Source organism: Scyliorhinus canicula, chromosome 1, assembly GCF_902713615.1.
Source record: "Scyliorhinus canicula chromosome 1, sScyCan1.1, whole genome shotgun sequence".
NCBI classification, from domain to species: Eukaryota; Metazoa; Chordata; class Chondrichthyes; order Carcharhiniformes; family Scyliorhinidae; genus Scyliorhinus; species Scyliorhinus canicula.
In genome coordinates, this window is record NC_052146.1 from 157,713,442 (window position 1) to 157,729,938 (window position 16,497).

The following is a 16,497-nucleotide window of genomic DNA, read 5'->3' on the forward strand; positions in this document are numbered from 1 at the left end:
ATGTTCTATGTACTTGGCTCATGTTTTGCCCTTTGCAACAAGTGCTAATGTCAGCCTAGGTCTGGATTTCACAGCACCTTTGACTATTCACCCATTGGACTGTCGAAAGATCTGTCTGGAGTACATAATCAGCAATTTAAAACTAGTGTGTGTCCCAAACAGATGTATATTTTACAAAACAAAACCACACCCTTCGATGCAGCTCTTGCATGGTTTGAAGATTAATTGAGGTATCCTACTAGTGTGGTTATTGCTACAGAAATTAGATATTGAAATTTGAACAAATTGGGTTTGTAGAAGATTACAAGGCCTGGCTTCACGAGCATAGGCACATAAGATTACTAAAGGTGTACATAATATACAACAATATATGACTAAAGCGTATGCAAGCTCAGTAATGGAGATGGGAAATGAAAGTGACTAAGGATGGTTTTATTAGCAGTTGGTGTTGATGACTTGGCAATCTTAGTCATGGCCCCAAGTGCCACAATGTAGGAATTTAAGAACTGTAACTTCGCAAATATTCCTGAGGTCTATGCAGAACATCTGTTCCATATCAGCTGTGGAGGGTGACATTGAATATGTCTTGGCATGAAAGTCATCACACTTTACATATTGGCTCAAGTAAATTTTGTCTTTTTAGGCTACTCCTGATTTGCTCAGGCTTTAGATGGGTGCGAATATCTATATGCCATGACTTTAATATTTTTTATAATATGCTCACGGTGGTGATCCCGAATTTAACATTTATTTCATATTGGGTTTGGTCGTCACTTTGTTTTTCAAGCTCAGGTATCTCACATTATAGATTGGTGTTTTTCAAAAAATCTTTCAAGTGACCCACATTTGCCGAACGTCACGACCATGCCACGTTCACAAAATATTCTCCAGACTTACTTTTAAAAACGTCACACATATTGTTGGCACTGCTGTATTACTGAATTAAAAATTGTAAATTGAGCTGCTCTTTCACCTTAAACGACAGCTCCACCCTGACGCTTTGCTAAAGGATGTAACTAACGATTATTTGTTTATTTTATTTCTCCACACCCATTGTGAGCATTTGGAAAATTACGTGGAAGCACTGGAAAGATTAACAGGTTCAATATTGCACAGTTTTAACAACGTCATGTTCACGCGTTCAAAACCTAACACGACCTCGGATAGGAAATTAAACATCAACTTCAGAAACAGGAGCCCTAACTGTTCAACTAAAAACACGGTCAGACAGAATGTCACTGGATGCCTGCCAGTGCTGTTTCCCAGGTAATTATGTAACAGACTGAAAACATGCTTTAAAAAAAAAGCAATGCTGGGCACAGGTCAGCTGACCGATATGCAAAACGTGCAGACACATTCCATCCCATCCGCAACATTTTACCGGCTCCTGTATACAGGAGTGTAGTTGCCAGCTAATGCTAACTTTGGTGAACAATTCAAGCCCCGATTATGATAGATGCAAAAGTCCTTGCAGTAGAGGAACAATTCAGTTGATGGAGTCCATGTAGCCACATGGCAGAGACAGATGCTTGGGGTCGAATACCTAGGAAGAGGGAGTGGATGGCGGCGGGGAAGGTGATGAAAAAAGAAGTGTCCTTGAAGGACATGAGGCGAGACAATTCAGAAGGGGAAAGAATGGACATTGGGGCTTGTAGGGCTGGAGGAGGCTGCATGTCCTGGTTAACTGAGAGATGATAAAAGACGCACAGGGTTTGATAGTGACACACTGAACTCAAAGAATAATACAGATCGTGACGCTGGACACAGTAGCAGGCAATGCCACCCAAAGAGAACCTTACAGGTCTCTGACTGCAAACTGCCCAACTACACTTTGGCCCAGAGAGGGAAGGAAGTGCACTGCACCGACTTCTACATTAGCCTCAGGTGGTCATACACTACTGCAGTGAGAATGTACCTAGAAAAAAAACGGTAAATATGCTCAGGCGATATTTGGGAATCATTTTGGTGACCTTTTGGCGACACATTCTACACCATCCCGCGACCCATCCGCAGATCGTGACCCCCATTTTGAATATCACTGTTATAGATAATGCTTGCAAAATGCATCGAAGCTCAACCATTCCCAATTAGAAAGCAAAACTTTTGTTTCTCCCATCACAGCATCTCACCATATCTTGACTGAAGCTAGGGGGTTTTCCATCACGATCCTCCTGAGACTATTCCAGGTGTTGATTATTCACTGCATGTAGATCAATCTGCAATACATGCTTCAGCAGAAGTGCCCGCTGCTGCTACAATGCTCCATTAAGACTGTTCAAGCTAAACTGCTGCAGTTTTTAATAATGCCGGCTGTGAGCGGCCTTCAAAATGGCCAGGAACAGATTTTAAAAATTCGACCGCACTGCGCTTGCGTGCCCGATCATCGGTGTGCATGCGCAAAATTATGCTCAAGCACGCCGATGATCAGGCACGCATGCGCAGTGTGGCCGCATTTGTATTTTATATGGTCACAGCCTTTTTTTTCAAGTTTGGGGTGGGGGGGAGGGGGGGGGGGGCAAAGGGACCCAAAACCATTTCCTCCATTTTTGGCAGCAACAAAGAAGGTAAGAGAAAATGGTGGGTCGGGAAGGTTGGCTGACGTGGGTTGCAACGGTCGGCCGGGTTGGGTCCCGAAGTTTGGCCGGTCGGTAAAAATGGGTCCTCGGAATAAAAGTTTGAAAAATACTGTGCTAAAGGGTTTCACTGGTACAATTAACGGTAAGTCTGTAAAGCTTTGTGATTTACATCTTAAACTTTTGTACTCTTTCCCCTTCCCTTACCGTGCTCTGCTCACCACCCTATCCATGGTACATCAGCTAGTATGTTCACAACATGCTTCGTCATATTTTAAAAAAATAAGAATCTTTATTAGTGTAACGAGTATGCTTACATTAACACTGCAATTAAGTTGCTGTACAAAATTATGAAGGACATAGAGAGAAAGGAATTTTCCATTTAGTAGAGGGGTCAATAACCTGAGGGCATAGATTTAGAGAGGATTTGAGGAAAACACTTTCCATCCAGACGGTGGTTGGAATCGAGAACTCACTGCCTGTTTGCTTAATAGGCATGTATCTTTAAGTCAAGCAACAGAGAGAATGAGGAATTCAGGTTGCAACATAGTAAATGGTACTGCTAGCTTCGGACAGCGAGACCGAGCCTTTTCAGCAGCTGAGAGATGGGGTGAGACTCAGTTTCATTGATTGGCTGGTGGCCAATGAATTGACCAAAATGCCGTATTTTGCCCGGTAACAAGTAGAACCTGCCTTGGTGGGATGATTTCCAGAGACTTAAGGAAAACAGAGTTTGACGCCTGGAAGAATAATGACAAGTACCTTCGCTCTCTCCCTCTCCTGAAAGGCTGTGAGTTGATGTATTTCTGAACTTGCAGAGAACCTAAATGAATGAATCTTCAGGAAGTCATTACAGGCTGCAAACAGAGACCTGGATCTGAAAGGTTACTTTGAAGAAAGGTGCGCTTAAAGACAACTATCTGAAACAAAAGACTCCTTTTCCTTTTGTCTATTATTTTCAACCCCCTCCTCACCTGCATGGTCCAATACCATCGAATGGGTTGGCTGAAAGAACGTGCAAATGTTTAAAAGAGGCTTGATGAAGCTGACCTCTCGACACATGACTGGCCAGATTTTTATTTTGTTACCAGACCAAACCACATGCCACGATCGGCATTGTGTCAGCAGAACTTTTAATGAGCCGAAGACTCCAGACCTACCTCAGCATCGTGTTTCCAGATATTTGCGGGAAAGTACGCCACAGTCAGGAGCAGCGGGGGCATGGCCCAGACAGGCAGATACGGACCAGATAGTTTGGACCAGGTGACGTAGTTTACATCTGAGACTTTGGTGATGGCGCCATGTGGGTCCTGAGAACAGTAGTTCAGCAGACTGGGCCAGTTTCATATCAGATTGGAACTCAGGACCAAGTGATGAAAGAGCACGTAGAGCACCTCAGATGCTGGAGCAGTTTCAAGTCAGACAGTCGCGGCACCTGTGAATCCCAAGGGTGTTGCTCCCTGGGAAACCCCACGCAGAGATGCGGGAGGTTAGGGATTCGGACTCCGATATGGAGACCCAGCCATCGGATGTTTCTAATAGTGAACAAGCCAGTGAGCAGCTACCAGTAGTGCCCCCCCCCCCCCCCCCCCCCCCCCCCACGCTGATCAGCAAATGAAAGTCACTTGTGGTCCAGAGAGATACACCTCATGATCTGGCCCCGCAGCGAAACCATGGGTGAAAATGAGCAGGCGGCTCTCCTGATGCACCTTCCTTTGATGGGTCTTCGGACTTTGGGTGGGAGGGATGTTATCACCCGCATGAGACATATGGAGATGGACCAATTAACCTCCCAGTGAGCCTCATAGAATATGAGCTTCCCTGCTGAGATGGCGGGGGCTCATCAGCAGAGTATTGGCCCAGATGGGAGTCGAGCATAGGTAGTCCTCGTTGGGGCCAGGAGTGTACTGTGTATATAGTTTACTTTGCAATAAAATATGTTTCTTTATGCTTCTTGGTTTGGACTCCTCTGTGGTCACTAAAGAAACATTACTGAAAGGAAGGACAGTGGACAGGCAATGGCAGGCATTCAAGGAATGAATCAGTGAACTCTAGAAGTTGTTTATTCCCATTTGGCGGAAGAGTACAAAGGAAACTATGGCCATACAATGGTTTACAAGGGAAATTAGACATTGTATTAGATTCAAAGAATAAGCATACAAATTAGCAAGAAAAACCCACTAGACCTGAGGCTTGGGAACAGATTAAAAATAAGCAAAGGCGGACCAAGGGATTGATTAAGAAGGGGAAAATGCAAAATGAAAGTAAGTTAGTGAGGAACATAATAACTGACTGTAAAAGTTTCTGTAGATATGTAAAGAGAATAGATTGCTGAAAACAAATGTAGGCGCCTTAAAGTCTGAAGCAGAAGAGGAACTAATTTAGTACTTTGCTTCAGTCTTCATAAAGGAAGACATGAATAATGTACCGGAAGTTCTGAGAAACACAAGTTTTAGTGAGGAGCAGAAGGAAATCAGCATTAGCCAAGAAATGGTTTGGGGGAAATTAATGCGATTGAAAGCGAATAAATCTCTAGGGTCTGATGATCTTCATTTCAGAGTACTCTCAGAAATGGCCCTAGAAATAGTAGATCCATTGATGGTCATTTTCCAAAATTCTTTGGACTCTGTAATGGTTCCTACAGATTGGGGGGTAGCTAATATAACCCCACTATTCAAAAAGGGAGGGAGAGAGAAAACAGGAAAATATAGAACAATGAGGCTAAAGTTGCCAGAGTCCATTATCAAGGATTTCATAGCACAACATTTAGGAAGGAGTGGTTTAATCAGACAAAGTCAGCATGGATTTAAGAAAAGGAAATCATGCTGGACAAATCTACTAGAATTTTTTGAAGATGTAACTAGTAGAGTTTAGTGTTCCAACTAGTAGTAGAATTTTCCTTGTTCTTTAGAGGGATATGGAGTAAGGACAGAAGGTTTTTTTTTTAGTTAGGGCAGCATGATTAGCACAGGCATGGAGGGCCGAAGGGCCTGTTCCTGTGCTGTACTTTTCTTTGTTCTTTGTTCTTTGACCAGCGAGGCGCAATGGATGTGGTTTATTTAGACTTTCAGAAGGCTTCTGTTGTACACAAGACCAATACGCATCCAAACAAACCACCACATGTGGCAGGCCCCTCAGAATGTATTCCATGACATGCTAGAAAATGGTGTAGGCCGCCGATATACCGAAGGACAATCTAGTGTACTTATAAAGGCTCCTGTGGGTATTTATGGTCATGTATTGTCTGGACTCAGGGTCCAGGAGAAGATATACGTGACTTATACCAAGCTTTGTAAATGAATGACCATCAGCCAATTTCGCGTGCAAGTCTTCAATGCGTGGCATCGGATAACTATACACTCGAGGGGCCCTATTTACTGTCAATTTCTAGTCACCGCAAAGTCGAAACGTTATATTTGGTTTAAGGACGGGGACGGTGAATTTTACCGGCCAAATTATCTAGTTGGCTAAACTCTGCCTCAACGTTAGGGAGCTGGATTGGCCCAAAAATATTTAGGTGTGCTTCACAGTCGACATGAATTTTTGCCATAGCAAAAATGATTTTCCCCAGCCCGGTTTGGAAAAATTCAGGGTATTGATATGCCATCAATGAACACACGACAAGTGGTGAATGTAACTGAGGCCTTAATACACTAAACAGAAAGCCTCCTGGCCTCAGATCCCGAACTGGATCGGAGGCGGAGACCAGCCACCTTTATCCCGGGCCCGAGGGGAGGCGGAGCCATCGGGCAGTGGTTACCGCATTACATCTAATACAGCGGCCTTTTACCACAATACACATATGATACACTACAGTGGTTTACCACAGTTATTTCCACAGCGCCTCGAAGAGGCCTCCAGCACTCATCTGAAAAATCCACTGCCAATTTAGGCGAAGGCGTTGCAGCCAATTGCGGTCTAACATACTAGGGCCATGTCCTTTTACTACAATCAACAGATTGCTGCCATAAATCACTAGGGTCATCGTGGTCCCAGCTATGGCAAGTGGTTTCCCCGTGTCGGATGCTAGTCTTGTCACTGTGTCACGTAAAGTCAACTGTTGTACTCCTGACTGAATTTTTAAAAAATGTTTGTTTACCTATGAACAAAGCTGCTGCTACAGTATCCAGTTTCATATGAGAGGGTGAACGGTCATCTGAATGGTGGCAACCCTGAGGTGCCGCAATGCAGTTCAGCTGCATGCATTCATCATTGGGCTGTTCCAAATGAAAAATGGGGGCTCTGAATGATGCCTACCTTGGGTAGGATGGCGGGTTTGTTGGTTGCCTTGTGGCTTTTGCTCCCTGTGGTTTCCCCACCGCACGCCCCACATCATCTGGTGTCTCCCTCTACAGATTCAGGGACTTATTTTTCCAAGTAAATTCAGTGGTAGTCTAACCATTCCAGATCCGCAGACCTGGCCTCAGCAATGTTCAACCCAAGGCACGGGGTCCAGGAGTTCTCAATCTGGGGGGGGGGGCACTGAATATTGGGAGGGAATGCATCCCACATTGTTCACTTCCATCCCTTGGAGTTCTTGAATTCCATTTTTTGCACTTTCTCTTGAAAGATAAATTTTTTATGGCCTTCTTAACATCTAACAGTAGCTTGGTCAGTAACTTTCATTGAGTTGCCATATTGTTCATGCTCATACCAACCGGTCCCGCAGCATCTCCGGAGGTGAAGGGCCATAATAATTATATTTAGCTAGTTTCCTCAAACGCATTTAGAACTTGGAGACAGACTCCCCTGGGGTCCTCTCAGCCATGTTAAACTGGTAACGTTGCATGATGACCAACGGCTTGGGTTCATAATGGTTCGCCACTCATACTACTAGCTCTTCAAAGCTCTTAGAATCCAGGGCTGCAGGGCATGTGAAGCTTTTTATCACGCTGGAGATGGGGGCTCCACGGGCAGTCAAGAGTATTTTTGTCTGTCGCTCATCGAATTTTATAGTGTTAGCCCTGAAAAAGTAGCACATACACACCCTGCATATTGAATCCAATGCTCCATGGTGGCATCAAACACATCAAGTCTCCAAAAGAGCTGCATTTTGAAATCAGTGCAAGCCTTATTCTGGTAGTGCAGCACCGACTGTGCCTTCTTCATCACTAATTTAGGGGCCACAGCGGAGCCTAAAATGAGAGGCATAAAGAAATGTATTTTATTATGAAGTAAACTATATACACAGCACACTCCAGGTACTACCCTGGTCTACCTATGCTCGACTCCCATCTGGGCCAGCTTTTATGCTGGAGTCCATTGCTCTACTGATGAGCCCTCACCCCTCAGCAGAAAAGCTTGTATTCCACGAGGCTCACAGGGAAACTAATTGGTCCTTGGTCCATTCCCATCAGTCTCATATGGGTTACCACAGTTTCACAGTTCATCATAGCCAACTCAAGGGCAGCACAATGGCACAGTGGGTTAGCTCTGTTGCCTCAGGGCACTGAGGTCCCAGGTTCAATCCCAGCTCTGGAGTCTGTGTGGAATTTGCACATTCTCCCCGTGTTTGCATGGGTTTCGCCCCCACAACCTAAAAAGATGTGCAAGGTAGGTGGACTGAACACGTTGAATTGCCCCTTCATTGGAAAAAAAATGAATTGGGTAGGTTAAACTTTTTAAAAAGAAAACAAAAATCATAGCCAAATTATGATTATATAACCCATATAAGGCATACCATCATAGTTACCTTTATTGAGATTCAGGACCTGGTCTCACAATCAACTGCCTCACTATCCACCTTGATAAAGAATTCTATCATATTATGGTCACTCATCCCCAAGGTGTCTCTCACAACTAGATTGTCAACTAATCCTTTCTCATTGCACAATACCAAGTCCAAGATGTCTTGAGCAGCAGTCAGGAGGTGCATTGATTGTAAGAGTCACTCCTTTTTGTTTCTTGTTTATTCCCTTATTTTCACAATCTTTTATTTTGCCATGATAGTTTTGATCCATGGATGATTAATGGACCTATGACTTTAAGGCAAAGTAGCTTGTGGGAGGTCTGTGCCTTTACATCCAAGCAGAGAATTGCAGCAACAGGAGAGATCAGTGATGACTCTATTTGATTGGCTTGGCTGATGGCCAATGAATTGGCCCAAATGGGTAGTGCTCTGCCCGGTGGCAGGTGTTGATTGGATCTGGCCACACTGCTGGCCTTTTCAGTGTCACAAGGCTTGTATTTCCATTTCACTTTCAATAATGCAGGCTAGATGGAAGAATCTAATCAACTCATTCCAGGAATATGCAGTTAATTCTCACCAAAGAGCCACTGTGAGAACCACCTCTCTCTGCAGAACTAGCTGTGTAAGCAGAATCCAGAATCTGATAACTCTCGCTCTGTAAAAACGGCTGTGTGAAGCAGAGACCGGAATTTGATAACTCTCTCTAAGAACAGGGTGATGTGGAATCAGAAGCCTCTCCTGGAAATGCTGTGAGTAAGATATACTGCTGATCGCCAATGAATATGACTTCATGCTATAAGACCAGAAATTTAAACCACACTTATACTGTGAAGAGAGAGCACTGAAGATCTCATCATCTGAAGTAAGGGCTTTTATCTTTTGACCATAATCCTTATTGTTTTATACCCTTTTCCTTCCCCTCTGTGTTTGTCTGTCTTTGTTTGTGTGTGTTTGTCTGTCTAAGATCCCTAGAGGGTAGTGACCACAATATGCTATAATTCCATATGCAGTTTGAGGGTGAGCGCCATAAGTCCATAAACAGTGTCTCCAACTTAAATAAGGCTATGAGGGAGGAGTCAAAAATCCCAATCAAAAAGACAGATTCCATGAGAAAGAGGCAAAATCCATGGTTAACAAAGGAGCTCAAGGATAATGTTAAATTGAAAAGCAGGGCAACATAGTAGTGCAGTGGTTAGCACTGCTGCCTCACGGTGCCGAGGACCCGGGTTCAATCCCAGCCCCAGGTTACTGTCCCTGTGGAGTTTGCACATTCTCCCCATGTCTCACCTCCACAACCCAAGGATGTGCAGCATAGGTGGATTGGCCACTTTAAATTGCCCCTTACTTGAAAAAATAAAATACAAAATAAATAAATAACATTGAAAAGCAGGATATATAAAGTGGCAAGGGATAGTGGTAGACCAGAAGTTTTTAGGATCCAGCAGCAAAAGACTAAAAAGCTCATAAGGGAGAAAATGAATTTTGAGAGAAAATGTGCATGCAGTATACAAACAAATATGGACATATAAATAGGAAGCGGGCAGCTAAGGTAAATGTGGGACCTCTACTGAGCGAGGCCAGTGAATTAATAACAGCAAACAAAAAAATGGTGGATATGCTAAATGATATTTTTGCATCTGTCTTCACCATGGAAGATATTGCAAATATTCCTATGATATCACATGGGCTGATTTTAAATAACATGTTAGAACCTACAAAAAATAACATGTTAGAACCTACAAAAATCCCAATCACAAGGAATAGAGCAGGGGTGGGCAAACTACGGCCCGCAGGCTGCATGCGGCCCGCCAAGGTCTTTATGCGGCCCACCAAGATCAAGTCATAAAAAAAAATGTTCTTTTTAAATTTTTTATATTTTTTTATAAGTTTAATGGGGGGGGGGGGGCTGTTGGGTTACTGGTATAGGGTGGATACGTTGACTTGAGTAGGGTGATCATTGCTCGGCACAACATCGAGGGCCGAAGGGCCTGTTCTGTGCTGTACTGTTCTATATGAGGCGCCCAGAATCATAACCGGGTGAAGCGCCATTTTTGGAAAGTAGAGAAAAAGAGGGCTAAAGGCAGGATGCCGCCGGGGGAAGCGCTGAGGTATATGCCGCACGCTAATTGGTTACAACCGGGACTATTAATTAATATACTATGCGGCCCTTTAAAATTGTGAATTTCTGAATGTGGCCTTTGCACGGAAAAGTTTGCCCACCCCTGGAATAGAGGATTAGAGAAACTCAAGGGGCTAAAGGTGGACAAGTCATGAGGATCCGATAGACTGCATGCTGGGGCTTTAATAGAAGTGGCTACAGGGATAGTGGACCCATTGGTTGAAATGATTTGTAACTCGATAAATTCTGGGAGAATATTGGAAGATTGGAAAACAACCAATGTGACTCCCTTTTCTAAAAGGGTAAAAGGCAGAAGGCAGGGAATTATAGGCCAGTTAGTTTAACATCTATTATTGACAAGATGCTGGAGTCAATAATCAAAGAGGAAACAGCTAATCATTTAGGAAAGCTGCATATAATCAAACCTAGTCAACATGGTTTTAATAATAATTAATAATAATAATCACTTATTGTCACGAGTAGGCTTCAATGAAGTTACTGTGAAAAGCCCCTAGTCGCCACGTTCTGGTGCCTGTTCAGAGAGGCCGGTGTGGGAATTGAACCTGCTGGCATTGTTCTGCATTACAAGCCAGCTGTTTAGCCCACACATGCTGCTGCATAAGAGGCTGGTGTATAAAATAAAAGCCCATGGAATTAGAGGTATTGTGTTAGCATGGTTTGAAAACTGGCTTGTCACATAGAAAGCAGAGTGGAAAGTTGTAACTGGTGGAGTACTGCAGGGATCAGTTCTTGGCCCACAGTTGTTCACTATTTTCATGAATGATCTGGAGGAAGGAGGAGATTGTAAGGATTCCAAATTTGCTGATGATATGAAAATAGATTTAAGAGCATGTTATGATGAGGATATTGTGATTCTGCAATGGGATATAGAGATTGGATGACTGAACAAAAACCTGGCAAATGGAGTTTAATGTGAGGAAGTGCGAGGGCATGCACTTTAGTTGGAGGAATCAAAAGGCAGACTATTATCTAAATGGAGAGAGACTGCAGTTGAGTGAAGTGCAGAGGGATCTGGGTGTTCTAGTGCATGAATCACAAACAACTGGTAGACAGGCCCAACAAGTAGTTAAGAAGGCAAATGGCATTTTGGTCTTTATTGTTTAAAAACAGGGAGGCTTTGTTGCAATTGTACAGGGTGTTGATGAGGCCTCACCTGGAATACTGCAAACAGTTTTGGTCCCCTTACCTAAGAAAGGATGTAGTAACATTATAGGCAGTCCAAAGGAGATTCACCAGGCTAATTCCTGGGATGAGAGCATTGTCCTATCAAGAGAGACTAAATAATCTGGCTCTGTGTTCCTTAGAGTTTAGAAGTGTGAAGGGGTGACCGTATTCAAACATGTAAGATCCTGAGGGGTCTTGACAGGGTAGATGGTGAGATGTTTTAACTAGTGGGAGAGTCTCAAACAAGGGGACATAGTTACAAGAAAAAATGCCGCTTATTTATAACTGAGGTGCGGAGAAATTCCTTCTCAAAGAGGGTGGTGGATCTCTGGTACTCTCTGCCCGGAGGGTGGTGGAGGCTGGATCAGTAGAAGTATTTAAAGTGGAGGTGGATAAATATTTGATAGATGGAGGGCCATGGAGAAATGACACAGAAAAGGAGTTGAGGCCGACATAGATCAGCCATGATCATTCTGAATTGCGGGGCAGGCTTATAGGGTCTGGCGGCCCAACTCCTACTCCTAATTCTTGTCTTCTTGTAGTGTGTGGGTAGAGGTTGGGGGAGTTAAATGGGAGCCAGGTGTTAAAGAACATTTAATCAATTGGATTCACTGCATATTTCATATTTGTTCTAGTTGTAAATAAACAGTAATTGTGTTTAAACTTACAAACCCGGTGACTGTAATCATTGGGCAGCCAGGGCCAAAGATTTTGGTATTTTTTTAATGAATTATCGGTCAATTCACTTGTGTTGTGACTCTGGGACAATTGAGGCTGGAATTGACTGCACACCTGCCCAGGGTGTCGTAACATGGTGCAGACATCTGCTCCAGTTCCCCATCTGGGAACAACACAGCGCCTTTCCTCTGGAGCAACCGGTCTCACTGAACATTTGGAATAATGCTGGTAGGTGCTGTTGGATAAGCCTGTTCTGCTTGTGTTGTGTTAGTTTCTCCCTTCTGTGGTTTACATGTTTCCTTGCTTTTCTTCCTTGGATAGCACATGGTGCCTGTTTTTGTTATGATCTTCCCGGGGATCCAGACTGGGACAATCTTAAATTTCCAGGCGAATGCTAAGTCATCTACCTCGAAGGATCTATCACTTTTAATATCTCTTCTGTGTATCTTCTTTCGCTTCCACCCTCCCCGCTAAATTGGGGAACATTAGGTCAAGTCTGGTCTGGTGGCAGCTCTTCATTAGTAGCTCTGTGTGGGGTGGGGAGGGGGAGGATACTACCGGAGTAATGTGCGGTGCATGTAAGTCAGGGGGAATCTAGCCAGCTTCAATTGTAAGGGTGTGGCCGGCAGTTTGTTCATCACTGACTTGAATAACAGGACAGCTCTTTTTGCCAAGTCATTCGAGGTTGGGTGAAACGGCACGGTGCACATATTTTATTCATTATTTTGTATAAAATGCTGAAACTCTGCCCCTGTAAAGGCAGTGTCAGGGACTAAAATTTCTGGCGGGCCATGTGTAGCGAAGGTTTGTTGTAGTCTTTCGATTGTAACGGATGATGCTTTTCTCATTTCATGAATATCAAGCCACTTGGAATGGGCATCAACAATAATTAAGAGCGTAGGGCTGGATTCTCCCAAAATGGGACTATGTCCTTACGCCGGCATTCTGCGCTGTCTTCCATTCTATGAGATAACACTGCACCAATGCTGAAGAGTGAAGCCTCGCACGGAAGGATTATCTCTCTCTTTGGGTTGAAATGAACGGGCAAGTTTGAAGATTGTAAAGCAAGTTTGACTTTCCCAAAGGCTTCTTTTTGTGACTCGCTCCAATGCCAATGCTGACATTTCTTTAACAGCAGATATAACGGTGCCCACACTGTTGAGAGATTTGGTATAAACGGGCAGTAGTAATTAACCATGCCCAATAAAGATTTCAGTTCTGACACGTTCTTAGGTGCTGCTGTTGTTTTAATAGCTTTGGCTTTTTCTTCCAGAGAGTGTAGCCTTTGGCATCAACTATAAATCCAAGTGGCCTTGTGGGCTTGAAAGGTACACTTCTCCCCTGCTTCTTTTCATCTGTTAAGCACCTCTTCAAGGTTTGCCAAATGCTCTACTTGGGAAACGCCTCTGACCAAAGCATCATCTAGGTATATCACTACTTTGGGTATATCTTGTAGTAATCTTTCCATGGTGCACTGAAAGATAGTGCGTACTCAAGACACACCAAAGGGTAACCATGTTTATTGAAACAAACCCTTATGGATGTCAATTGGTACAAACTTTTTTGAATCAAATTCCAATTGTAGATATGCATGGCTCATGTCTAGTTTTGTATACATTCGGCCTCCCGTTTGCTTTGCATAAAGATCCTCAATATTTGGAATCGGATACCTGTCCAACTTGGCTGCTTGATTGATGGTCAATTTGTAATCCCCACCAATGCAGACTATTTTGGCTGATTTTAGTATGGGCACAATGTATGCAGCCCATTCAGAAAACTGCACTGGCTCCACAACTCTAAATTCTTCCAAATGTTTAAGTTCTGCCTCGACGTTTTGATGTCAGGCACATGACACTGGGCAAACTGTATGGAATTTGGGGGTAGCATCCAAATTTATATAGATTTTAGCCTTGACGCTCCTAATTTAACTTGAAAGACCTCGGGTTATTTTTTAAAAAAACGTCTTGTAAGCTGCTATCAGCTGTACTGAAGATCTCGAGCCAATTGTTTTATTTGATGCAACAAATCCTGTCTCATGAGAGGAGGCCCTTGGCCTTTTATGATGATGCTTGATAGATGAGCAGACTGGTGCTGATAAGTCACTGGTGCAGATGTACTTCCCAAAATTTTAGAGTTTCCCCCATGTATGTAGCTAATTTAGCTGTTGCATAACTTAACTTTAAGGGTTGAATTCTGCCTTGAACATATTTAAATGTCATTCCCCCTACGATGGTGGCAGAATCACCAGTATCCACACCCATGCTTAATGGCTGCCCTTTACCAGAGGTACGTTTATGATCGGAACTGATTTACTCAACTTGGCATTATTCAATTGATATATATCAGATTTCTCTTCTGAATAATGACCTAGATTATGCCTTGCAGTCCAGGTTTTTTTTTGTTAAAGTTAGATGCACTCTGTTTGTCTCGGCACTTAATTTGGATGTGAACTCTCAGATTGCAGCCCAAACACATAGAATCCCCGAATTTGCAACTTTCCTGGGAGTGATCTCCTCCGCACCTATAGCATTCATCAGAATTTCTGGCTTGTTGACCCGTTTTTTCTTCTGTCCCCTGCCTTGCGCTATCTCTCGCACACTCAACTCTGCCCTCCCTAATTGCAAGCATTTTGCATCTTAGCTGATTCACCTTGCCCACACTGTAGCTAGAGAGCAACTTTCTCTGCACTCTCAATCACTGGAGGCATTTCCGTGACTTTCTCTAGGGAAATATTATTCCCTGCGAGCAGCTTTTTCTGTATTTTTATGTTATTCAAACTAATCTGTCTCGCATAATGTCACTGCATGGCTCCCTTGGGTTTCCTACAGCAGAATTAAACTTAAAGTGCTGCATAATGATAGATGGTCTGGGGTTGAAATTATCCTTCATCAATGTTACAAGGTGGTCAAAAGACTTAGTAACCAATGTCTTTTGACAAGATCCCACACAAGAGATCGTGAGCAAAATTAAATCTCATGGTAGTGGGGGTAATGTATTGATGTGGATAGAGAACTGGTTGGCAGACAGGAAGCAAACAGTGGAAATAAACGTATAATTTTCAGAGTGGCAGGCAGTGATTCATGGGATACCGCAGGGTTCAGTGCTGGGACCCCAGTGGTTCACAATATACATTAATAATTTGGATAAAGGAATTGCATGCAATATCTCCAAATTTACAGACGACACTAAGCTGGGTGGTAATGTGAGCTGTGAGGAGGACACAAACTGGCTGCAGGGTGACTTGGACAGGCTGGCTGAGTGGGCAAATACTTGGCAAATGCAATATAATGTGGGTAAATGTGAGGTTATCCACTTTGGTGGAAAAAACAGGAAGGCAGATTATTATCTGAATGGTGGCAGTTTAGGAAAAGGGGAAGGTGCAATGAGACCTGGGTATCATGGTGGATTAGTCGCTGAGGGTTGGCATGCAGGTACAGCAGGTGGTGAGGAAAGCTAATGGTGTGCTGGCCTTCATAGCAAGAGGATTTGAGTATAGGAGTAGGGACATCTTGCTGCAGTTATACAGGGCCTTGGTGGGGCCACACCTTGAGTATTGTCTGCAGTTTTGGTCTCAATGTTTGAGGAAGAACATTCTTGCTATTGAGGATGTCCAGCGAAGGTTCACCAGACTAATTCCCGGGATGGCAGAGCTGACAGATGCAGAAAGATTGGATAGTCTGTGCTTGTACTCACTGGAGTTTAGAAGAATGAGGGGATCTCATAGAAACATATAAAATACTGATGGGACTGGACTGGCTAGATGCGGGAAGAATGTTCCCAATGTTGGGGACACCCAGAACTAGGGGTCACAGCCAAAGAATAAGGAGTAAGCCATTCAGGACTGAGATAAGGAAGAACTTCTTCTCTCAGAGAGTTGTGAACTTGTGGAACTCTCTACCACAGAAATCTGTTGGGGCCAGTTCGTTGGATATATTAAAGAGGGAGCTGGATGTGGTCCTTGCAGCTAAAGGGGTATGGAGAGAAAGTGGGAATGGGATTCTGAATTTGCATGAACAGCCATGATCAAATTGAATGGTGGTGCAGGCTCTAAGGGCAAATGACCTACTCCTGCATCTATTTTCTATGCTTCTATGTTTCTGGGAATCCTAAATATTGAGATTGTAAGTTTGGGGTCGTCCACATATTGTCAGCAGAATTATTTTTGCTCATCCTCGCCTATAATTCTATTAATGACAAAGAAACAGCAAATCTTTCAATATTCTGAACTAATTTTCATCCTCTGGATCGAAAGA